We start from the raw sequence: 24,846 nt of genomic DNA, 5'->3' as shown, positions 1-24,846 counted from the left end.
AAGACTTGCACAGAGGCAACGTCAGGGGAAAGGGTTCATTTTGACTTGAGGTTGAAGATGGTCATGGCCTATCATAGTGAAGAAGGCATGGTGGCAAGACCATGAGGTGGCCAGTCACACTGCCTTCACAGTCAAAACTCAGAAGACAGGAAGTGGAGTGGGGCTGAGGAATCTCAAGACCTGCCCGCACCAACTCACGTCTTAAAACTGTGCTTTACCTCAGAGCCCAGGAAGCAAGCATTCAGATACACAATTCACATTCAAGCCACAGTCTCTGGATTCTGCCCATGGGTTCAGGTCCCATGTGCCGCTTCTCTGTCATAGCCTTAGTCACCACCATCCCTTGGGTACCACCATCTGTTTCAGGACCAGTGAATTTTTTATTTCTCTGTTACTGTAGCTGCCTACACAGGGCAGGCAGAGTGACCATCATAAATATCATCCAGGCATTTCCCTCTCTGGTGCCTGACTGCCGTGGCCTCCCTAGTGCATGTCTGAGACTCAGTCATTAGCTTGGTCTCCCAGACTCCACATAATCAACATGCTATCTTCTAGCAACAGTCTCTCTCATCATACGATTACTGTGACATGTTATTCCGGACAAGGCCTGGGGCCTTTGGATGAAGCTGTAGGATTTCTGGATACCTAAGAAGCACAATTTGAACAGGGGAGTCCTTGCAGGGATGACTGTCTGTGGCCTTTATCTGGTTTTGCAAGGAGGTTGGAATCTGCTTATGTATTTCCTCTACCTTCAAAAAAGACCTTAACTCCTAAAATAAGGTAGCACACCAGAAAACAGTGTGCAAAATCCTCAGAGCTGGAAGAGTGTTTGTGAGAGAAACACACACTCTCTCTCTCTCTCTCTCTCTCTCTCTCTCTCTCTCTCTCTCTCTCCCCCTCCCTCCCTCCCTCATTCCCTTTCTTTCCCCCTTCCTTCCTTTCCCCTTCTCCCCCGACTCTCTCCTTTCTCTCTCTTTTCAAAATAACATTTGGATGGTTGGCAAGAATGTTCTAGTACTGTCTTGGTTGCTATGTTTGAGCTTGAGTTAATTTCTCTGGGTGACAAATTTCCCTGCAGATTTGCTATAAAATTAAATGACGTTTTATACATTTCTATTTTCCTTCTTTTCTTTTGTCCAGACTATGCTTGCGTGTGTGTGTGCACGCGCGCGCGCACGCACACACACACGCACACACACACCTTATAGTAGCATTTTTATCACACATGTAGTGATCAAATATACATAAGTTGGAGCTGAGTCCTTTTAGTTTCTGGACCCCAAAAATAGTTTAAATTATGCCAGCCCAACTCAGCCATCCATTATATGCAATAATTATTCCATAATGTCAATACTACCAGAGTATAGCCGGACTGGTGACACCCCCACCCCAGGATGCGCATGCAGATCCTATGTCGCTCCTTCCAGGCATCTGTAGGCTGAAAATGACTTATATCTTTCCCTTCCCCAGTAAATTAATAAATTAATTACCTTATCAAATATTAATTATGTACTGATTAGCATCCAGACTCATACTGTAGTTGTTTTGAGCAGAGCTGTCTGAAGAAAGATCTTGGGAAGGTTGTAACCGACCTGTACAGTCCCTGGTGCTTACAAGTCACACAGACCCTTTCCTAAAGAGAATTTCCCAGGACCTATTCTGACATTTCCTGTTCTAAGCCATCCTTTCGGGAGGTAGGGGGCATTCATCTTTGTGTCCACAGTGCCTGCAACTGCTTGGCTCCTAACACATGGTCTGTGAATGTTTGTTGACCTAAATGAAAGAGATGGGGAGATGAACAAGTCCGTCCTAGTGTCTCTCATTATTGGCTGAATAATTCCATGTTTTCTCCAGTGAAACTCCTCTGCTAAAGCCTTCCCCTCCCCTAGTGTGATGGTTTTTGATCTGGGTAATTTGGGTTAGATGAGGTCATAGGGATAGAGCTCCCTTGGAGGGATTTGTGTCCTTAGAATTAAAACACAGTAGGCACCAGGGTGCTAGTCTCCTTCTGTTTTCACTCCTGTGTTCAGGGAAGATGTGTAAACAAAACCTAACAAGGCAGGAGAAGGAGCCTTGGTGTACCTCGCCCTTTACCAAAGTCCACAGCCCTGCTGTGTGCCTCCAGTCTGAGGTATTTTTCCAGAGCGGACTGAGCCAGCTGTGTTGTGTGTACTCAGCTCCAAGGAGGGATGGGAAGAATCATAGCCTTGCATGAGAACAGCCAGCTGGGGCCCTGGCTCTGCCTTCACCCACACGACCTTGGATTAGTCTCTGCAGCTTCAGTTCCTCCTGTAAACTGGAGAGAAGACACACACTGAGAGCCTTCATAAATCTCAAGGGTTCTTACCATGTTTCCCTCCCATTATGCCGAATGACCTTCACACCACACAAGGGCATAGGGCAAGATCTGCTCTCCTACCTCTGTTGCTAGGAAACTGAAGCCCAGAGGGGTACATTTTCATTCTCAGAACAACCCCAGTAGAAAATGTAGAGGGTTCTGGCCAGTTGACTCAGAATTCCATGTGTGTTTCAGCCATGTTGCGTGGATAATAGCTGTAGTCTGTCTAGCAGTTCCCGAATAGTGGGATGTAATGGGGTGACTCCAGAGACAAGGCTGCTAGCAGTGGTCTTGTCATCTTTCTCACAGGCCTGGAATTCCAAACAACTTAAAAGAAAGGACTGCGTGTGTAATCTCCCCTTTGTCACGAAAATGGCAGGACCATTCCGGATTCTTTGTTCCCAGGGAATAAGTGGGTTCTGTGTTATTATATTCTCTCTGCTGCCGTGTTTAAAACCCTGTAAGCACGCCAAAGGATTCCTATGGAAAGCCACCACAGCCATTGGGAGACTGTGCAGATTGGGTGTCAGAAGCTGTTTTATGGTTTGGGGATTAGACAGGTCTTCATCTTTTACCTTTTTTTTTTTTAACGTGCGCTATTGTTTACAGCACAAAGTTATGATTTAAAATGCCTGTGGAAGTTCCTGAATAATTCATGCATTTACCTTAGGCTAAGAGAACCATCCCTCTCTGTGCTCCGCACTAGATATGGAATTCCTGCTAGACCCCTCTTGGAGCTTGGAGCTTGTAATTATGGATAGTATTATGAACTCTAAATAGGAACTTGTGAAATAAATATTTTTAAAATGCCCGTTTCTGCGAGCCAGGCATCTACATTTCTGTGTTTGTAGCCAGACAGAGGGCTAGCTCTTTAGCCTAATGGCTCGCTTGCATCTTGATTATTTTCATTTCCACTTATTACTGCATGTTAGACTCCCTGCGTATGAGTGCAGATTGCCCTTTCTTGCACTGTATTTAGAAATCTCTGCATTACCCCTGGGCATTTGTTCATTAATAGGGGGTGGGGAGAGAAAAAGCTCGTAATAATGGGCTTTACGCATTAAACTGGGCACATCCACATTCAGGCCTGAAGGAAACAAATTTGGTTTGTGTTACTGCCCCCCGGTGGCTGTATACTTTCACTGCAGTGTCAAGGAAGCTAGTCTTCCGTAGGGGACTTTGGCTTGTAGTGGCAGCTCCCTAGAGCTGCGCAGACCGGGGCACGGTCAGGCAACCTTTGACTCTTGATGAATGCTTTTCATTCAGGTGAACCACAAATGCCCTAGGACCTCAGGTGCAGGCCAGATTGTTGATAAAATACAGCAATCTTAGCAGGGCTTGGGAGATGTGTCATTTTAATGAAGGTATAGACACAAAAAACCCTAGTAACATAGGGTGATGCTCAAATGAATTAATACAGTTTGTGGGGCCACCCCTACTCATCTTTCAAGGGCACGGAAAGGTCCCAGTAGTACCCATTGTGATCCATGAGGAGATTCTGGGCTACATTCAGACGAGCGATTCTTTTTATTGTAATTGCTATGCGTTTACGTGTGTTAGGAAAGCTTCAGGGACTGTTTGAGACCCACGATCTTTGACCCTTGTTGCTTAGGTGAAGATCAGAAAATGATAGATACATTTGCAGCTGCATTCTGTGCTGGGCTGCGTCTTCTGTCAGTCTATAGGCAGAAACACAGGGCAGCATGGCCGTGTCCTTGATGAATGACCTTGGATTGTAAACCACTCTAAGCTTGGGTTTCCTGACTTTTTTTTAAAAAAAAAAAAAAAAGACATAAAAACAGCGACTGCCTCTGAGGGAGTTCTATGATCCATCCGGTGTGCTGTGTATATAACATGTCTGTCACAGAGCAGGTGCTGTCAATGCCAGATTCTTCCTGCTTGTCTCTTCACACCCCAGGGCACCTCTCTCAGAGCCTGCCTCTCTCCACATTCCCATAATGCTTTGCTTGCAGCACTCACTTCATCAGACCCATTATAAGAGTTTCTGTGCTGTTTCTGCCTCTTGGTGATGAATGAGATCTTCTTGGCTTTGCTTGCCTCCCCCTCCTCCCTGTGGCATTCCTTGGCACAAAGCAGCCGCTCTGTGCATGCTGGTCCTGTGAATTAAACCCCAGTGCAAAATAACTACATGTAGCATTTTCCCATCCTCCCACACATGCAATGACTGTCGTGCATCTGATTAAGATAGCACCTATACCTTCTCCCCCTTGTCTCCAAGTTCCCATGGTCTGAAGTTGGAGTCTCAGCTTTGGGCTAGAAGCAGAGAGGAAAATAGGCCACCGATGCCTGGCATTTTCCTGGTATTCACATAATATCTTATCTTACCAATGAATATGGATGTATCATATTAATGTACACATATCTATCAGTTCTGTGTGGGAGAAATGGAAAGTAGTGGAAATTTCTAAACACAGCAGTTCGACTAGGATAGATCTATTTCAGGGACAAAGAGCCTGTGGGTTCAGACAGGTAGATTTATAAGCCTTGCCCCAGTTTAGTCTGTATAAAATGGCCTTTGGCATGATACGATCAGAGACCCCATGGGGAGGAGGAAGGGGACATAGGGACTCTTTCATTTCAGTGGCAAGCCTGTGAAGCCTGGAGCTGGGTTTGTCGTTGCCCACAGAACCCAGTGTGTTTGCCTTTCAATTTCCCCTTGATTGGTCTCTGCTCTGCATGATTCTAGGTTCCTTGGACTCACCCAAATGGAGCCTCCTGGCCAGTCCCTTAAAGACAACAGAGGGCTGCCTGCTCAAGGTTGGGCCACGGAGGGGATGTTCATTTGAGGCTTGGAGAGATAACAGCTTTCATGTCCGCCCAGAAAGCTGTGAGCCTCCAGCACCTCAGGAGCAGAGATGAAAGGCCATTTGTGTTTGTGCATGTATGTTTAGCACTTAAAGGACAGGGACAAGAAAGAAAATAGATTCTACCGCTCCGCACTCCCTTCCAAATGTGACTTACTCCCTCTGGTGGGACCATTTAACTCCAAAGGCGCAGCCCCTCCCCTGGTGCCCCCACCAAGCTCCCCACCCCCAACACAAGCACAGCAGCCCATGTGACATCTGTTCTGGGCACCACAGAGCCATCTTCCCGTTGCCATGGCAGCTGGCTGAGCAAGCCCGCCCACTGGCTGCTAGTGGAAGAGGGAGAAAAGGCCCGCACTGTCAGGTCCTACGCCCTGCCGCCCTGCTGCCCTGCCAGGGAGCAGTTAGGCCATGAGCACAATCACCCATGGTGGCCACGGGTACCCCACTCAAGCTGTGTGCACTGCGCTGATGGGTTGGAGCTGAGGTCAGGGTCATTCATTTCTGCCTCAGGTGGGAGGCAGGCCTGTGAAGGACAAAGGTGGTTGTGCTCTGCAGGGTGGGCTGGCTTCTTCACCTTGAACTGCTCTGAGCTGTAGTACTTTGTGACACTGGGATTCAATATCTGAGATGTCCCCTTTTACTCTCATCGCCACAATGTCTTCGAACTCAGTGGCCTGAGTTCAGCTCCCCGATCCTATTGGCGCTGCAGTGCCAGGGCAGAAGAGGTTTGCTGCAGTAAGCTCCTGGCAAAGGAGGTTTGCAAAGCCATCCCCGCCCCCACTGGAGCCATCTCCAAATGTATCCAGGCAGTTGGAACCGATACTGGCTTCAGAGCCGAGATTACTCTGTCCTGACCCTGTAACCCCAGAACCTGATCTGGAATTTGATCATGCAGTTCCTCTCTGGTCCTCTTTATGATATCATTAATAAGAGCCACCACCTGGGTTTCTTATACTCTACACCCCTAAGTGTACCTTCATAAATTAGCCAGTGTTGGGCTGGGCTACACAGACAAGTTAGGTAAGCTCTGCTCTAAGTGGGGGGGCCTTCGGTGTTGTTCAGCCACTTACTGCCTTGTGTAGCTTTTTGCTGTGATTCCCCAAATTGCCCCTCATGTGATAAATTACAAGTCTATGTTTAGTCTTTTGTTAGATATGTGGGTTGTTTTCAACTCTCTCTCTGTCTCTGTCTCTGTCTCTGTCTCTCTCTCTCTCTCTCTCTCTCTCTCTCTCTCTGTCTCTCTGTCTCTCTCTCTCTCTGTGTGTGTCTGTGTGTGTGTGTGTGTGTGTGTGTGTGTGTGTGTGTGTGTGTGTGTTTACATGTTTTCTTAAGAGCTGATGAATTTGTAGACAGGGCCCAGTGACTAAAAGGTATTTCTATGTCTATTGTTTTAGGCTCAAGGTATGTCTTGAGCAAAATGGGAAATAACATCTTCTCTAGACAGATTTAAGACTTCCATCCGGGTCTGTTGTGTCCTTCTTCTGATAGAAGGCCTGAAGCAGGCCCTGAACGCTGTTCACAGGCAGAACCAAGAAAATAGGGTACAGAGCACCCCAAACAAAACTAGACTGAGCATGCTGTGCTGTGAGTAGAGTTCACAGTTGAGATCAATCACTGTATTTGTGAGAATGCTCACACATCCATTGTGACATACACATGCCATCAGAGGGTGAGCCAGTTCTCCAAAGCCCAGGTCATGTTCAAACAAGTCCTTACCAGAAAGACTATTATCAGACCACAAAGAGAAGCATCCAGTTCACTGTGCGGTGATCTATATTCAAGTAGGTTCCTTTGGCTTCTTGAAAGTGGTTATCTTTTCTGGTATAATATCAAATATTATGATTTTCTTGGTGCTAGCACATGTTTCATGGCCCTTGCTTCCTTCAGCCCAGGCTTCTTCAGTCACACTGGGATGCAGCACAGACTGCTCTCAGCTCTCCCTGTGGAACCACGTCAGGAACATGTGATTAGAGCATTATTAGTATGCAGCAAGGTGCCCTTCTCCGACTAAATCAGTTTGCAAAGTGGTCCTCACAAGCACACACGTCCTTTGTTATGATGGCAGGGCTGTGGGTTTCTGGAGCAAGACTAATAATAAGACCAGGAGGTAGAAGGGAAATTAGGTGACCCAGCCAAGCAGGGGTTAGGCAGGCTGATAATAGATAAGAAAGAACAGACTCCAGGGTCAGTCAAGGAGCAGCAGAGGGAAAGAGTGCCCTTCTGTAGGAGAAAAGCAAACAGGATTGCAGGGATGGGGACTGAGAAGAAAATTGGAGCCATTGTGTGCACCTTGGGTGTAGAAGGGGGATCTTAGAGAAGGAAATAGTTCCTTCCAGAAAGCAAAAGGTGGTCCAGAATAATAACAGGGAAACGGTGTTTTAGGATTGAGAAAAAGACCAAGTAGGTACACTGTGTGTGTGTGTGTGTGTGTGTGTGTGTGTGTGTGTGTGTGTGTGTGTGTGTGTGTGTGTTTTAAAGCCTCTTTGAGAGAGTTGCTTCAGTGACTCATTTAACAACTTTTAGAATGCCATTACCTAATCCACATAACAGAACAAGCTGCACTGACCCTGCCTGCTCACACCCTGGACGGTTGCGAGGCTAAAGGGAGGTTCCCCGCAGCACAGAAAACCAGCCAAGGCAAGGTACAGCCCAGCAAACAGGGAGTGCAGGGAGCAGATGATGGGCAAACCACTGTCATCAGCATGCTTCACTCTCCATCTGGGAAACGGTCTCACACTTGATCCTTTTCCCTTTCCTCAATTCACTGGGATTATCACTGTGTCTGCATCAACTGAGGTGACTTCATAGAGTTGACATTGAGGACGGCTGGGAGGTGAAAATCTGCCCAATCTTTTTGTGTCACCTGCAGGTGCCAAGGGATCGTGTGCTAGGTTATGTCCCATGGGTATGACCAGAATGCCTGACAGAAACAACTTTGAGGAGGAGGGATTTATTTTAGCTCATGTCAATCACAACAGGAAAGACAGGGTAGAGTGTATGGCTGAGACAGTACACATCATGTCTTACTGGGCAGTAGAGAAAACAAGACCAGAACCTGGGGTTGGCTCGACTATCAACTTCTGAGGCAATTTTCCTGTCCCCAAAGGACCTATATCTATCCCTAAGCCCCCACTTCCCAAAAGTTCCGTGGCTTCCAAAGTATCACCATCAACTGGAGAATAAGGGTTCAAAGCACACAGCTGTGGAGGACACTTGACACTCTTGCTTGACAGGCCCTGCTTCCTCAGCCCATAAGCTCATGAGCATAAACTGTAATTCACAGGCAGGTAACCAAGGGCCAGTGACTGACGTGTAACTGGTAAAATTCTCACAGTGCCATCCTTTCTCTGACTGTGGAGAGTAGGAAACTTTGCTGGGTAAGCAACCTTTCTCCAGGAGGGTACCCAACCCTGAACTGAGTCTGTGTCATGAATTGCTAGAATTTGTAATTCAAGACTTATTCTAGCTACTTCTGCTGGGATCTATGATGTCACCCTGATAGGGCTGAGAAACAAGCTTGTAGGCATTTCTGTAGGAGACTTTTAGATACAGTACATTGGAATGTGGAGACTCAACCTAAATGTGGGTGGCGTCATCTATGGGCTACAGTATAAAGAGAGCAAACTGAGCAGCCCTCTCCCTTTCTGCCTTTCTGACTCTGAGGGCCATGTGACCTGCTGCCTCAAGTGACGTCTGCTGCCCCGCCCTTCTCTATGCTTATATTGGTTTGATCAAGTATTTTGTTGCCACAAAAAGAGAATCGAACAAGCATAAGATCTATGGGGAAGTCAACATATGTATCAGGAGTCAGATCATTTCTACACTTGCCCTGTCCTTGATTTGAGTTCTTGTTGGTGTGTTTCTGGTAAGACAGTAGGATTCCCCACCATGTTGTCTCACTATGTAGGAGGGATTGTGTGGGCTTGGTGACATGCCCTCTTACCTTCTCAGGCCCTCTCCCACTCCAGCCTCAAATTTAGGTGGATCAAGCCATGCTGACTTGAGATCTGTTCTATGTAACATGGGAAATCAAGTCTACATGAATGCTGAGATTGAGACCCCAAAGTTAGGACACGGCCCCAAATTACCAAGGAGCCACAGCGGCCTGTTCCAGATGAGCCTCAGTCTGAGCCAGTGCCAGAACCTAGACTCTTTCGGGCCCACAGCATCAGATTATCAAACTGTATTCCAGTGGTCATGTGGGGGTCATGCCTGTCTTTAACCCATACACGAGGCTACAGGATCACAGTACCTACTTTACCACACTCAATTCAGTTCTCAAAGTAGTTCCCAAGTGTCAGTATGCTGCAGAGGTGAGTGTCATAGAAAACTGTACGCAGAACCAAAATTATGAAAATGTATGGGTGACTCCTGGCTATGGAGTCACTGGGTGACACACTCATGTATCACTTTCTCTAGTTACCTGATACCTGCTTGTCCTCATACAAAGAACAATTCTCACATGATACTAAAAGTCTTATTTCTTCAAGAAAAACATGACCCCAAAACATCCAGCTAGGTGTGTTGGCTGGAACAAGCTTTCCACCTTCCCCAAATGGCATTTGTAGCTGAGGCCAAGAAGAAGTGGGTCCTCTGATAAACTCTGAAGCTTCCAGAGTCCCACCCACATCCATGGAATTAGAACCTTCATGGGTAGAGCTGACTGATGTGAACTTTTAAAAAATCCCTAAATGATTTGATCTTGAGGTCAATAGTGGACCTCAGAATAGTGGACCTAAAATGTAGTGTCTAGATTCTGGCATCAGATAAGACTTGTCTAAACCTGAGTAAGTAACTCACACTCTGTCTCCACTAGTCTCTAAAATGGGTCTAATCCTATGTTCCATGGAGGATGGGCCCCTGGCTCTGTTGCCTGCCTTTTATTCCCTACATGTTCTTCCCATCCTAATACATCATAGTTTACACAGAAGTCTTCAGAGACACCAGTCACATGATTTTCCCTGGAGTTTGACCTTGACCACACAGCTGATGGTAAGGAAAGCATGGGGAGCAAAGATGATGCTAAGGAAGTGAGAGCTATAGCTGTTTCCTAGCAACGTGCTTCTTCCTCTGACTTGCCTGTGAGGGGTGAGGGGAGGTGAGCTACAGTTAGGAGTTTAGGAGAGAGTTAACTGCCAGCTCCCTATGCCATGTGGTGGTGACTAGGCCTGCTCCATACTTGGTATCAATAATGTCTACTTATGAGTCAGCTGTGAAATAGTTAAATGACAGCCCCAGCCTTTCAGACTTTGTCTTTGTCCTCGTCTGTTGTAGACTCTAGCTCATAGGCAGGCCTATGGGTTTCCATTGTCGTTCAGATTTAACCTTGACTAGTGATCCTCAGAGTTTGGGCTCTCAGGACCTCTTTAAACCTTCAAGAATTATTCAGGAATCCTACCCCCCCCCAAAAAAAAGAGTTTCTATTTGCTATTCATCACCTAGAGATAGGAACTGGGCACTTTTTTGACCCAAGCACATGTCTCAGCTGCTGGAGTGAGGCCGTCAATCGCATCTACTGTAGCTCTTGGGAAACTCCACTTACACTCCTGAGATCATAAAGGTGAAAGAAGAAATACACCACGTTATCAGTGAGGAGGGGGCTTTGATCATGTAGACCCTGGGAGAAAGCTTGCAAGTTCCCATGGTCTCTGAAGCACACGGACCCACGGAGCTTGAGAGCTGATGGTGGAATCTTACAACTGAGGTACAGTAGACATGGGCCTAAGCTGGGGTAGAGAGATAGCGCAGTGCCTGGGAGCATGCACATCACAGGTCACACCATTTGTGACTCTAGTTCCAGGTGCCTTCTTACCTCCATAGGCACCAGGCACACATGTAGTGTGCAGACATACATGAAGGCATAAAATAAAAGTATTTTATAGGTGTGTGTGTGTGTGTGTGTGTGTGTGTGTTGTGTATGAGTCCAAGCTACATGTTACAAACAAAACAAGCAAAGCTTTTCTGAGATCTCAGCTGAAGCCACAGGGCATTAAGAGCAAAGGATTGTTCACCCATCAAAGAATTTAGTGGCTTCATTGATTTTCTGCAGTGGACTAAAGTTCGGAAATTGACCATTGGTCATGGGCACAGTTTCAAAAGATGTTTTTCCATCTCGTGTGCAGACAGTCTTCCCTAGAGGTTCTCAGGCTAATGGGTGGTTACCTAACCCAGGAACTGCTGAGTTTCTCTCTGCTGGTACCAGCCTGCATAAACATCCTGGCCTTATGGTTTAGTGTGGGCCTTCTGGCAAGGCTGGAGGAACTATAGGCTCTAGAGTCAGTGAGAAAACACGAGAGCAGAGTGGAAGAGCACACCGTACCCTCTCAGGAGGCAGCCCAACTTGACCCTGGGTTGTAGCCCTGGGGAAACACGTCTGCACTGATAAGTGAGGTTGTTCACAGAGCTGAGTAGATTCAGCAGAGTGGAACAGCCTCAAGCCAGGGAGGCCTCATCCCCCATCCCATAATCATCCCCATCAGATAACTGTGTACCCTTATAGGGCCCTATTTTTAGCAAAGGCAGCCCTCAAACTTCTTCAGAGGAACCTAGGCAGCCATTTTCCTGACACCACACCTCAGCATGCCCTCTCTAGTGAAAGCGTGTAGGGGATTGGTTCTAATGCTTTGTCAAATTTCTACTCCCAAAAAAGCCATACTTCCAGACCTGAGGGCCCTGCCCCCAACTGACTTCAACTGATAATAAAGAATTGCCATACAGCCAATGGCTGGGCAGAAAGATAGAAGAGGGGCTTCTCGATTGTGCAGGCAAGGGGCCGGGAGAGAGAAGAGAGATAGAGAATCACCATGACTCAGAGGGAGAAGGATCAGATGTAAGACCTGCAGGAAAGAAAACAACCAGTCTTGTAGGGATTTGGGAAAATGACCCTAGAGGTCACTACTCACCCAATTGGGTCTGGGGTAGCGGAGATGAAATGTAGATTGATACAGGTTGATACAGGAAAGTTGGAGGGGAGAATGTAAGCTCAGTGAGGGGAGGATGAAAAATGCTCAACCACTGAGCTAGTCAAGGCATATCAAAGTTAGCTGCTTATGTGTATCTTTCCTTCGAGAATCCAGAGAGCTCTTGGGCGGGTGCACATGTGACCCACTGGGAACCAAAGCAGTTTAATTACTCCACCGCTACAAAAGTGACGGGAAGCTGACCCTGTACTGGTTGGCTGGGGGCCTTCAACTAAGAGTAAGTGCCATGACTTTGCTCTGAATTGGATGTCCAAGTTGCCACTGGGGCTACTGCAGGGATTGTATGACATCAAGTCTCTTCCTTGCCAACTCCCTCTTGCCTTGGCTTGCTGTGTTTGTAGCCATTGCAACATCTGCTTGTTCTAGTCAAAGGGCCCATTAGTCTATAAACTTCTGTCCTTGAGGCCTAAACTGGTCAGAGTGGTATATATTGTATATTGTGTGTTATATGTAACATATTGTGTGTTATATGTAACATATTGTGTGTTGTATGGTTTGTGTTGGGCAGGTGCACTGACTCATGCAAGTGCATGTGGAGGCCAGAGGTTGTGTTGAATGTCTGCCTCAGTCACTTCTCTACCTTATTTTATTTTATATATATATATTAATGTTCTGCCTGCATTTGTCTGTGCATCATAGATCTGTCTGGTACCTGGGTAGGCCAGAAGAGGATGTTGTAGCTCCTAGAACTGAATTTACAGATGGTTAAGAGCTAAGATGCACATAGTGTGTGTCCTCTGAAAGAGCAGCCAGTGCTCTTAACTGCTGAGCCATCTCTCCAGCCCTCCATCTTACTCTTTGAGACAGGGTCTCTCAGTGAACCCAGTGCTCACCATATCTGCAGCTCTGCGGCATCTCAGTGCAAGGCCATTCCAGTTGTTGAGATGCTTCTGTCTGTCTCCCTTCCCAACAGTATATAAGCAGAGCTGACACGGGATGTAATTGTTTGCACGTCAGATGCAACAACCCATGTTGCGTGTCCTGCAGGAGCAATCGTGTTCTGAGGGCGGGCGGCAGGAAGCCTCATGATGAGCTTCAGGTTGTGTTATTACAGTTGAGCAAATGGAAGCCTGATTTATGATGATTAAAATTTGTTTCTAGCATGTGTTTTTCTCACACTCCCTGCCCAGTGGAAAGTGTGTGTCTATTGTATCACCCATTTGCAAATTGCTTTCCAAAACCATTGTCTCCTGATCAGTTCAGGGGAGAGCACTGTGACTGGAGGCAACCCCGGTCTCCTTATTCCACAAATGTAAATGTGGCATTTTGTTCTTTGGGGGATAAATCCCTTGTGGCCCCTAAGTGCAGCCAGCGGGTTTGTGCCACATCTTTAAAATGGCATATATTCATTTGAAGACTTCACAAGAAAACAGAAACATAACAATAAAGGGCAGAGATTTTTAAGTCAAGTCCTACATCTCCAACCAAAGAGATCATCTGCACACTATGGGCCCTGCTAGCTCAAATCCTGTGCTGACACATGTGTGTGTCAATAATGAATGAATGAGTTGATTCATCCTCTGTCTTGCTGAGTATCTCTCTGGGAGACACTACTTGTGGCTCTTGTTTACCCAAAGATCACTTTGAAGGCAGAACACTCTGTAGTCCCAAGTAGCAGCCTCTTACGTAACACTGCCATGGGATCCTTAGCTCTGAGCCGCAAGACCAGAGCCTCTCATTTAGTCAAAGAGGAGCAAAGGAAGATGCAGGGCCTGCGTTCTACTGTTGCCCTGTGGTCAAGAGCTATGTGACCACCAAGGGAAAATCCTGTCTTCCAGTCATCTGACTACCACCTCTCCAAAGCTGTCCACATGTGCTTGAAAATGGCTGGCCATTCAGTGTGTTACACACAGAGAATCACGAACGAGCGGGTTAAGTTAACTGCAGTGACTTCTCGGTGGTTCTAGAATGGAGCTCTAGTTCTTCTCCTTGCTATGACAAAACACCTGATGAAAGCAGCTCTGATTCAGGGTTTAAGGGTGGGTAGCTCATCATGGGATAGGGAGTGACACTGAGTGATTCAGGGTTTAAGGGTGGGTAGCTCATCACGGGATAGGGAGTGACACTGAGGCAGCTGGTCACACTGCATCCCTAGGCGGGAAACCGAGAGAGGACAGGAAGTGGGCTTGCTGTAGAACTCCCAAGCTCCACCCCAAATGACCCACTTCCTCCAGAGAAGCTCCACCTCCAAAATGCTCCAGATCTCACCCAAAACATCACCAACTAGGCACCAAATATTCAAACACATGAACCTATGGGAGCTTTTCATATTTCAGTCACAAGGATCAGGATCTGAAGCACTCGTGCCAGAGGTTCTCAGTTCACCAAGATTATCTCTTCTCCTAAAACTCCTAAAGCTCCACTCTTGGGTCTCGTCACAGACATGTTTGTTTTAGGTCAGTGTTGTGACTCTGCTTCTTGCCAGGATGTTTTCCCATGTTGCCTGACTCATCCATGTGACTGCAGTTGGACTTGTGACTCTCTGGTCCCCTCTCTCTACAGTCTTTCTCCTTCATGAATTATAACTGCGGGTTTTCTACCTGCACCCAAGTTCCAGAAATAATGACTCTGAGCCTTATCATTTGTGAACAAATGCCTAGGCCATAGGCAAGTGCTTATTCCCTGACCAACTCACAACCTTATTAGCCCAGGTATTGTATTCTATGGGTGCCATATGGCTGGTTACTCTTCTCAACTTCATGCTTCTGTCTCCTCAGAGTTTGGGGCAAATCTCTTCCCATGCCCGACTCTGTCTCAGAGTTCCTCTCTCCCTACCAGAACTCCCACCTCCTATTTCCTGCCTCAGCTAATAAGCCATCAGCTTTTATTGACAGGCGATGCTTCTATACGGTACAGGAGTACAGGCAGATCTGGGAGCAAGTCACATGGGGGGCCTATGCATCACCCCCATAACACATACTCCCTGCTGAGCATACACACAGACTCCCTCCATGCACATCCACACCTACATGTATGGAACACACATATCACACACTATTTCATTTCCCACACAAAGTGGGAATTAAATAAGATTAGACACATCCTCACAGTGATGAAGAACCATATAATTCAGTTTCTTATTACCAGCAGATATTAGGCATATCTTTTAGAACACAGCACAATGGAGTTGCATTGTAAGAAATGCCGACTCCAGAGTTCAATTCTTTGCTTATGTTATAAGCTCACAATAACAAATTTTTGCTGGAGCTGGAAGATGGCTTAGTGTGTCAGAGCACTTGCTATACAAGCACAAGGACATGAATTCAACTCCCCACTACTCACATAAAATGCCAACGTGGCCTCCTGACCACATGGGCCTGCAATGTCAGTGTTAGGGTGTAGGTCAAAAATACTGGAACCTGTTTCAGATTCAAGAAGAGATTCTCAAGAGGATGATATAAAGACTAATAGAACAGGACATCTAACGTCATCTTCTGGCCTCCACATGCATGCATGGGAACACACACATCACACATGCATATACCACATTCAGACACACACACACACACACACACACACGCACACGCACACGCACACGCACACACACGCACACGCACACACACGGAAATCAAATCTGCTGTTTGAGTGCAGCCTTGGTTCAAACTGGAGACTGGCTAGCTCACTGGGAATTTATCACAATGTAGTTGGGTGGAGTTCCGTTCCTATCTTTTTCTCTCCTGTGTTAGTGGTTGTGTGCCTGCTCTTTGTGTTGCTAATAACCACATGGACACCTGAGGGTAGTCTAATGTGACCTCTTTTTGTATCTCGTATCTCTAGTAGGAATCCTGTAAGGATCCAGAAACATCTATGGGCCTTCCTTCTCCCATAGTAGCAAAGGGTGCATGATTTTGGCTCTTCTCCTAAGTAAGCATGTAGTATTAGTCCCAAGCTGTTCATCTGTTTATTCTCTGGACATGAAGATCTGAAGCTGAGTACTCAAAATCTCTCATGATTTTGCCTTTACACTCAGAATAGACTCTACTCTATGTCTCATGGCTTATGGATCAGTCATTTTTTTTAAAGGATTGTATTTTTAGTTATTTTTATGTGCATATACATGCAGTGCCCAGGGAGGCCAGAAGAGGGCGTCAGATCCCCTAAAGCTGGAGTTACCAGTGGCTGTGAGCTACTTGATGTGGGTGCTGAGAACCAAACTTGAGCCCTCTGTAAGAGAAATATGTTCACTCTCTTAACTGCTAAGCTACCTCTCCAGCCTCTTAATTTGTCAATCTTGTTGTTTTGTCTCACTGTATAGAACAGTCAGGCCTGAACTCACAGAGGTCCACCTGCCTCCTGAGTGAAGGGATTAAAGGCATGTGCCACCATACCTGGCTTTATTGGTCATTCTTAATGTGGCTGCTTGTCCATGCCCTTCTGAGCCCAAACTCTGTCTGCCTCAGCATGCATCTAGTGGGTTAAAAGTCACATGCTCTCATGGACACAAGGAGAGGCTCTCAGTTCAGAGATAGCCATGCTAAAGGTGTTAGCCACTGTAACACAGAGACCCAAGCGGACAGAGAACAAAGGCTTCTGGGTAGAGAAAAGGAGGACTTCATGTGACTACCGAGGAAGCCGTAGAATTGGTACAAAGCAGGGCTGAATATGGGATGGAATTGGACGCATGTTTTCTTTCTTGAGACCTAAGTTGGAAACTGTGGTAAAAGTCATGCTGGTCGCTACAGGGATTATTGTGTGACCTCCTGAGATAGTCACTGAATGGTAGGGTGGCCACTGTACTGGCCACTGTGGGCAGGAGGGTAGCCTCCTGAGATGGTCACCGTGTGTTTAGGCTCTTGGATTCCCTACCTGATAAAAGTGAAATAACGAGAGAATCCCAGTGCCATGCAGAATGCCAGTCTGGGAGAACAGAAGAGACAGAATGCCTACAGAAATCCAAAGGATTGTGTGCAGTATATTGCTTCATTTGAAAACATGATTAGGTACTGCAAATTATACACAATAACCATAAATTAAAGCAATTACACACAAAGCAGAATACATTTATTATTTAGCTGTTGAGGTTTATATTTAGAAATTGCTTTTGGTGGGTGACAGCAATAGCAGGTTCACCTTGCCTGCTGAGGCGGCTGCTGTGGGCTTGTAAAGCAGCCATTTCGGGTTCCGTTAGTGACGGGAAGTGGTTGTAGTGTAACGAGCAGTTCCTCCGCTCCGCTCAGTGCCGGCGATTTCATCATTCACTTTCACAGGTGCTGTCTTCTTGGTCGATATTCCCCTTCCTTTTCCCTTTTCTTGATTCCTTAGTTTATTAAAACTCCGAATCTTGTTCTCATGGAGTCACAAGACCCAAGCAAACAGAGAACAAGGGCTTCTGGGTAGAGAAAAAGAAGGGCTTCATGTGACCACCGCGTCAGTGTCTCCTCTGCAGCCTCCTAGTTCTGTACTTTTGTCTGTGAGGATCTGACCTCATGGTGCCCCTCCAACTCAGGTGTCTCTCTCCTCTGTACATTTCCCTTTGGTACCCCTCAAAAACAAGGTGGATCTGCCCAAGTTGCTATTGCAATACGGTGCCCCCAGCACAGACCCTGACACCCAACCAGTGAACATTGCTGGTGCTTTAACAGCTGACTTCTGCCACTCTTTGAGGTACCATAGCCACTGGATTAGTCCATTTGACACTACAGCAAAATACCAGAACAAAGTATTTAATAAAGATATTATGTGGGCTGGAGGGGTGCCTCTGTCTGTAAAGTAAGTACTTTACAGACAAGTTCAAGGATCTAAGTCCAGATCTAGGGAACTCATGTAAAAGGATAGATGTGGTGGTGCACCCCCGTGATTCCAGTGAGGACAAGATGGAAGGAGAATTCAGGTAGATTCCTGGAAGCTCACATGCCAGCTAGCCTGGTCTATATGACAATGTTCCAGGCTTTGAGAGACACTGTTTCAAACAAAAGGCAGAAGGTCTCCAAGGGTCAACCCCAGAGGTTGTCCTTTGACCTCATGCATGCTGTAAAATATGGTCCCCACACATGCATCTGCAGACATGTTTCATGCACACACACACATACACACAGACAAACAGAAACACACAGGAGAGAGAGAGAGAGAGAGAGAGAGAGAGAGAGAGAGAGAGAGAGAGAGAAGAAGAAGAAGAAGAAGAAGAAGAAGAAGAAGAAGAAGAAGAAGAAGATGATGACGATGACGACAACGGCGACGATGATGATGACGACGACATATTGCCTTTGTTCACTTTCTAACAAGGCTTCCAGGTACATCTCCCCACAGCAGGAGTGGGTAGATGTGTATTGTGTGCATATCTCTGTGTCCCTGCCCCTCTCCCTATAAAGCAACCCAGATTCAATCATGGCAGTCTCATGAATATGGTATTCTTGATTGCCAATCAGATAGAGTTTAAAATCACCTAGGAGAAAAACGTTGGGCATACCTAGGGTTTCCAGAAAGGATGTGTCAACTGAGGTGGGAAAACCAACCCTGAATGTGGGCAGCACCATCCCATGATCTGGGATTTAAAACTGGATAAAAGGAAGAAGTGAGCTGAGCACCAGCATTCATCTCTCTCTGCCTTCTGACTGTGGACGAGAACGTCACCAGCTTTGTCATCCTGCCGCCAGGCCTTCCCGCCATGATGAATGGTAGCCCCTCTAGAACCTGAGCCAAAAAAAATAAACCCTCCCTTCCTTACTTTGTTTTTGCTGGGCACTTAGTCACAGAAACAAGACAAGTAACTCGGGCAGGACCTCTGTCCTAATACTCCGCATGGCTGGATACATCTCTGCTCTCGGTACTATCAACAGTAGAGCTTATATGCAGATCTTAACACCCACTTGTCCTTAATGTCCAGGACACATCTCTTTTGGGCTCTCTGTAAGGGACTCTCGGATGCAAGAATGTCAGAGTCCGTAGGATCCTCAGATCAACTGCTAGTGTCACAGACAAAGTCCAGAATGACAAGGACACTCAGTAAAGGCAAGGCCTCCCTTGGGCTCCCTAACTTCTGAGTTTAAGGGAAGTTACTGAGCCCGAGCCAGACGGCCTTGCTCTGGGTTTCCTTTCCCCATAACCTGCTAGGCCATTCAGGGCACTTTCCCCTTTCATCCAAATCACGATTCGCAAACCAATGACCCTAAGTGGTCTTGGGGCTTTGGTCTTTTCCCCTCAAAGCTTCAATTTTAATACTTTTCAAACAAATGCCCTTCTATGGTTCTCTTTCCTCACCAACAGACAGCTGCATCTGTGGAAATCCTCTTGCTTTCCACTGCTTCTCCACTAGGCTTAGCCCAGCTCAAGTCCTCACAAGGTTACAGTGTCAGGCAGGTCAGTCTGGGTCACATTGCTCTCCTCTCAGTATCCTTGTGGCTTCTGAAGGTCAGATGTGACACCCTTGAGTGGGTAGGCAGAGCACAGCCCTTCCTACTCTTGTGTCCTGTGAGCCTACTGGTAGGGTGCATTTCTGCGTGAAATGGCTCCAGACCCACCCTAGCTGCCTCTCTGAGTTAGACCCACCTCTCAACCCCATCTCTAGGATTACCAGTTTCCCCTCTGACAGTCACAGGGTCACTCAGGACCATGGAAGTCACTTGCCAGTCAGCCAGGCTAGACATGGTCAGCAATCAGAAGTTATCTTACTACCCTGCCCTGATGCTGACCAGGCACATCTTTAAAACCGTTGCACAAAACTATTATTTCCTATAATTCTTCGGATCTACTTTAGAATTGTTGGACAGAACAGTTCAACTAAACAGTCTAAAGAGAGTCAATGCCCTGTATGCTCTGAGACACTGGACCTTGGCTGGAAGCCTCCTCCTGTGACACACATATCCAAATGAGAGCCTGCAGGATTCCCCTCTCTCAGCTCATCTCTACCAAACAACAATGTGTCAGTAATAGTAACAGTTCTTCCGCTAGAAGTTATTTGCTGTTTGTAAATGATCACAATAAAACATGAACGAGGAGCCTGGAGAGATATCTCCATAGTTAGGAGTACCTGCTGCTCTTGCAGAGGACCTGGGTTCAGTTCCCAGCACCTACATAGAGTGGCTCACAGTTGCCTGTATCTCAGGCTCCAGGGAGTCCAATGCCACTGTCCTCCAGGGTACCTATACTCAGGTGCACATTCACACACATTCACACCCACACCCACACGCACAGGCGCATGCACATATGCAGACATGCACACACTATTTTAATCTTTTTTTAACCATGAAAGAACCACAGCAAGCCTGATGCTTGCACCTTCGTTGATTAAACTCTCTTCCCTGAGGGCATGGCAACCTGTAGGAACACCTAGCAGGTTGCACTTCCCACAATAAGATTGATGTATTTTATGTATATGAGCGCACTGTCACTATCTTCAGACACACCAGAAGAGGGCATCAGATCTCATTACAGATGGTTGTGAGCCACCATGTGGTTGCAGGGAATTGAACTCAGGACCTCTGGAAGAGCAATCAGTGCTCTTAACCACTGAGCCATCTCTCCAGCCCCCACAGTAACATTTAAGTGACAGTAACAGCTAAGGATTACCTCACGCAGCCTTACTGCACACCTGCCCTCTGGTGATCTGGAGGTCCTGGGTGGGTCCAGGGTGGGCATTTCTAAATCGCTTCCGGGAAAGGCCCTGGTTTTGGCGTGGCAGGTGACTATGGGCCCAGGCTACTGCAATCATGGTTGGTTAATGAGAACAGAAGCTGGTGCTGCAGTTGCTGGCTCAGTTCAGGGAATGCTGCGAGCAGAGCTGACTGACTGGAGCTGTGGCTTCGAGGTTCCTGAGCCAAATTGCCATGATTTCTAAATAAAACAGCAAAAAATGTGGGAGTTTGGAGGAGGGGAAAAAATGAGCTGTACAAAACAGTTTCCCGTTTCCTGATCCATCACGAGGCATAAACTGCTTCTTTGGCTGGGACTGACGACCCCAAGAGTCTTGGCCCAAAGAAGTTGCAGCTGAGAGGCACAGGATGGAAGTCCTATACCATTCATTTAGTGGGTCATCTCAGGATCCAAAACTTGTTAATGAGTAAAAACATACAAATAAGAAAACATTACAAATATGCATAAGAGCTGTGCATGTGCATGCCTGTGCACCATAGATACCATGAAAAGTGAGTTTCTGGTATGCAAATGAACAGACCCAGCATCTGAGTTCTTTTCTGTGCTTTGGGGACCACAACTTCAGCATGCAGCAAGACATTGGAGCTGGAGACAGGGGCGGGCACAGGGCAAAATGAGGCCACTGGGATGTTCAACTTATAGCCCATGGCTTTAATTTTGGTGTACACATGGTCCAAGGAGTCAGCTCAATGCATAGAGGATCTCAGTTGCAATTTTCTGGTTGGTCCCTTGTTTTGAATTCTTTCCTGAAGTGCCATTTTGTCTCGGTAAAATGCTCCCTAAAAATACTCAAATATTTTTAGTTGTAGAGTACAAATCAGATTGAGCTGCACATTTCCCTGGTGAGCAAAAGTGATGAGTTTGTGTTCATTAACTCAAGGCCATCTGGTGCAGACACACTGCAGTCTGTGAACCAAACGTGCATCAAGCTCTAGGGATCAGAAAGCGCGCCAGAGTCGGTAGCAACCAGAGGAGGAGGAGGCCTCGGCTATCTTTTCCTTTTATTTTTAAAAATCAGCTCTGCTGTGCAGTATATCAGAGCCTTCCACTCTGCTCAGCTGGCAGACCACGCTGCCTTCTCCTCACGGCCATCTGAACTGTCTTTGGGGTGTGCTTCCGCTGGTAAAGTCACTTCGCCCATTTCCATCTCCTTGTGGGTGGGAGGAGGAGGAGCTCGCGACGGTTCCTTTCTCTACATTTTTCTGTCACTGTGGACCACAGCCAGAGCACGCTTATGCAGGCATACATTTTCACTGTGAGACAAAGACTTCAGAGCAAAGTCATGTTCAAGGTAGCTGCCACACTCCGGGGCAATCTTGGGAGATGGGGCTGCCTTCTGCAGAGAATCAACTTCACAACTAAAGTCAGCTTCTTGGGGTCTTGCCCAAGAAAAACCCCTCCGGTAGCAGCAAGCTTTCTGTTTAGCACTTTCACTAGAAATTGGCTGAATTGGCTGCTGCTGATTGCTGCCACTCTCCTTCCTGGAGTGCGGGGGAGAGGCCCCAGAGATAGAGTGAATGGGAATCTTCTTGTCAGTCCTTCCTTCCTAAGAGGCTGTGATTCCTAGCTTTGGAACATTGGACTTGTGTTCGTGTCAGAAGTCAGCCCCAGAGAACAGGATTCGAGTCTTCTGTGCTTCTGTGTGATTTCTGTGGGTAGCCCAAGCCCCACCTTTCAACTGCAGTCCCACAGTAGAAACCTGCACATGTTTGTGGGAGACAATGACTTTGAGGAGATCAGAATCATATTGTCTCTCTCCCCTCCCTCTCTCCATTGTTTTCCACTCCCACTCTCTGCCCTTCACCTTCTACGTTCTGTGATGCCAAGCACATCAACAGCCTTCCACTTCAAAAACTCTTTTGAACCCTACCTAGAACAATAACACAGAGAAATAGATATTTTTCCACATAATAGGTAGGAAAATTTGTATTTCAAAACTACAAAGATTAGACAACAAAACAGAATGCTTTCAAGATGCAAACAGCCTTATTCTGAAAGGGGAAACAGTATCATTAGTGTATAGAAAAATATCCCAAAGCACAAGAAGAGTGCCATGGTGAGTTCTCATTGATTTTACACTGTGTTAGCCTGTCCCAGAATGCATTTCTCAGTGCAGGATGCTGCCATTTTGTACCTTGTTACGGCCACCCCAGCCCCAGCTGCTATCTGTGGGTTAGCGCTTGTAGATGCAGTGAACTTGTAGGAACACTGTACCTTGTTCCCTGCATCTTTCTTTAGCCAGCTCCGGCCTTCACGTACATTGTACATCGTATTTACTTTGTTTTGAAGCCCTGAGTTGAGCATGCACATGCATGCATGAGGTCTCGCCTCCCACTTTGCAGAGTCGGCTCACTGAAGTCTTGCTGAGCCTCAAGGTCACCACACAGTTGGATTTTAAGTTAGTGGAACCCACACTGTTTGTGTAATCCCAGTGCATAACACAAAATAAACACCCAGACTCAGGGCATATAGCAAGGGTGGGGTCAGTGAATTCTTAAGAAATTTTCTGGAAGAACGGGATCATGTTTTATTTTTTTTTTAAGGGAATAGGTGTCTGTTAAGGAAAACACAGATAAGCAGCAAGAAGAGAATTAAAAGAACATTTGCTAATAATACTTTATGTTTACTTGTCCATTTATTTATTCATCTGTCTGTCTCTAGGGTAGGTGAGGTGGGTGATATATCTGCACAAAACCATCTCTTGATGTCAGGACAACTTGTAAAAGTCAGTTCTCTTCTTTCACCATGTGGGTCCTTGGCCAGTCAGGCCTCACAGAGGCACATTTGACCACTGCGCCATCTCACAACCCCCTTTTAAAGTATTTTTGTATGGGTACCACTAAAAAAAAATACCGTAAGCAGCAAGGTCATACTATAGCATATGTTTTATTTTGTAACATAACTTTTCATAGATCAATATTTTTTACTATCTGTAGCAGTTACTTCTTCATTGTTAATGAAGCACCATGACCAAGGAGATGAAAAAGAGTTTATTATAGTTTATAGTTCCTGGGTGTTAGATTTCATCATGGCAGGGCAGAGACATGGCGTCAAGTAGCAGGGACTGAGAGGTCCCATCTTTTAACCAGAAGCACAAAGCAGAGAATGAAAACAAGAAGTATCACAACTATCAAAAGCTCCCAGTGACATGCTTCCTCCAGCGAGGCCACAGCTCCTAAGCATCTCCAAAGAGTGCCACCAACCGAGGGCCAACCAAGGGCCAACCAAGGGGCAACCGAGGACCAACCAAGGGCCAACTGAGGACCAACTGAGGGCCAACCGAGGACCAACTGAGGACCAACTGAGGGCCAACAGAGGACCAACCGAGGGCCAACTTAGGGCCAACCGAGGGTCAACTGAGGGCCAACCAAGGGCCAACCGAGGACCAACTGAGGGCCAACTGAGGGCCAACCGATGACCAACCAAGAGCCAACCGAGGGCCAACCGAGGACCAACCAAGGACCAACTGAGGACCAACTGAGGACCAACTGAGGACCAACTTAGGACCAACCGAGGACCAACTGAGGGCCAACCGAGGACCAACTGAGGGCCATCTAGGGCCAACCGAGGGCCAACCGAGGACCAACTGAGGGCCAACTGAGGACCAACCGAGGGCCAACTGAGGGCCAACTGAGGACCAAACACTCAGATATAGCAACCTATGGGGAACATATCTCTTTCAAGCAACCTCAATATCTTTCATACTTTAAGTGTTATTTTATTGTAGTGTTATTACTGCTGTGTTATAAAGCATAGTGTCTGTTAAATAGATATACCATGGCTTTTAGTCCAGTGTCACATGTCCTTGTCTGCATCTTCTCCCACTGGGCACTGCTGCCACGGTTACACAAACATCTTTACTTTTTTCAGGGCAGGGTTGTTTTTGTCTCCCTCACTGTCTGCATTGCCAGGATTCTTCCTCCAGCTTCCCTTTCCCTCCACCACTCCTCTCTGCTCAGCACATGGTCTGGTGCAGAGTTCACGAAGCTTACATGTAGGTGTGGAGTAGTGGTGCATGACTGAGAAGAGTCTGGGAGGATGGAGAGGGGTGGGAAAAAGTCAAGTCAGAGTCTCTGGGAGATAGTGTGTGCACCAACCACACTGCCACCCT

At 46.7% G+C, this 24,846-nt stretch overlaps 1 protein-coding gene and 1 long non-coding RNA gene across 5 annotated transcripts in view; one reads left to right on the top strand and one right to left on the bottom strand.

The window, feature by feature from the left end:
- Positions 1-24,846, top strand: part of Msra (methionine sulfoxide reductase A) — a 319,877-nt gene that overhangs the window by 238,560 nt on the left and 56,471 nt on the right. The window lies entirely within an intron of this gene.
- On the bottom strand, positions 17,126-22,434 carry LOC148000998 (uncharacterized). Its single transcript, XR_015638332.1, has 2 exons — positions 20,652-22,434; positions 17,126-17,475 (listed from the first exon to the last, which is right to left on the bottom strand). It is a non-coding gene; the product is annotated as an uncharacterized LOC148000998 (long non-coding RNA).

Source organism: Rattus norvegicus, chromosome 15 (assembly GCF_021556685.1).
Source record: "Rattus norvegicus strain SHRSP/BbbUtx chromosome 15, alternate assembly SHRSP_T2T, whole genome shotgun sequence".
Lineage (NCBI taxonomy): Eukaryota > Metazoa > Chordata > Mammalia > Rodentia > Muridae > Rattus > Rattus norvegicus.
Note: the sequence above shows the minus strand (reverse complement) of the source record. Positions and strands in the feature narration are given on the sequence as shown.